At 36.5% G+C, this 1,296-nt stretch overlaps 1 non-coding gene across 1 annotated transcript; it reads right to left on the bottom strand.

Annotated features, from left to right (window-relative positions):
• Window positions 1-386: 386 nt before the first annotated feature.
• TRNAN-GUU lies at window positions 387-460 on the bottom strand. The gene has a single exon. It is a non-coding gene; the product is annotated as a tRNA-Asn (tRNA).
• Window positions 461-1,296: the final 836 nt, after the last annotated feature.

Here is a 1,296-nt window from a genome sequence, read left to right as displayed (position 1 = left end):
AAAAACAAGAAATCACAAAGATTTTTTTACCCTCGTAAGAATGTTCAAATGCACAGTGCAGGGGGGCAATTTAAGTGTCAGATCATATGGATCCACGTGATGCGGCACATATATTTATCGTGCCCTTTAAAACTGAGTCCGATTGCTCAACAATCCTCTTGCTTAAACTATAAGTGTCAGATCATATGGATCCACATGATGCGGCACATATCTTTATCGTTCCCTTTAAAACTGAGTCCGATTGCTCAACAATCCTCTTGCTTAAACTAAAGAGTGGCATTGTCTGCGTATATTCTCCTAACAGTTGCAAAAACAAGTTAATCTTGCTTGCAGTAGGAGTTTGGAGTGGCATTTTCAAAAAAAAATACAAGTATATGAAAAAACAACGCTAGAAACAGGGATTGAACCTGTGACCTTGTGGTTAACAGCCACACGCTCTAACCAGCTGAGCTATTCCAGCAACGTTGCTTTTTCCTACGTTTGAACATATACATTTGAAACTCAGCATATTTACCGAGTAACTAAGAATCGAATTAGAGCTGCATGGAAATTTAGCAGACGGGATTGATACGCAGATAGATAAACTCACAGAAAAATAAATGATAACAATCTTTAAGTAATGAGAACACAACAGTTCTCAAATATAGACTAACAAGGGACGATGGAGACTCAGCATTTTCACTCAATTAATGCAGAAAGCCAAGATGGTGCTGAATCTCAAATCAAAAATAAAAATTGAATATCCGTCTGATAACAGTGGTCGAAAAGATAAACACCAGTATATAGAAATATTTCATGTTTTTTGTGTTTTGGTAAAGGATGAAAAGTTGGTACAATTTGGAATGATGATGTAAGGCCAGAGTAGTGGCTTCTAATTACCTGCCTGTCAATGAACATTCAAAACCTAAAGCTTTCCCTGTTGCATTTGTGATTTCTTATACTCCGTAGTGGCTGGACTCAAAATAATAGTCAGTTCATGTATGTGAAGATAGTAAGTCACCGTTGGGTGATCTAGAAGACCATTTAATTACCGGCCTTAAAATTTTAATGTCTCAGCAGCAGATATTTATAAGTTCAAAAGCATAAGAAATCACACAAGGTGATTTCTTATAATGCCTTGGCATTTGATGGAGATAAATACAATCAACCAATAATAACGGTAGAAAAATTGATCCCACTAAAACAGAGATTGAACCTGTGACATTGCTATCAAGGGACAAGAGCTCTCAAGTCTCACCAGCTGAGCAATTCTAATGCAATCTTTTTGTTGAAAAGTCTTATTAGGTAAAGTTGTTG

The sequence above is a fragment of the Papaver somniferum genome, chromosome 8, assembly GCF_003573695.1.
Source record: "Papaver somniferum cultivar HN1 chromosome 8, ASM357369v1, whole genome shotgun sequence".
Lineage (NCBI taxonomy): Eukaryota > Viridiplantae > Streptophyta > Magnoliopsida > Ranunculales > Papaveraceae > Papaver > Papaver somniferum.
Note: the sequence above shows the minus strand (reverse complement) of the source record. Positions and strands in the feature narration are given on the sequence as shown.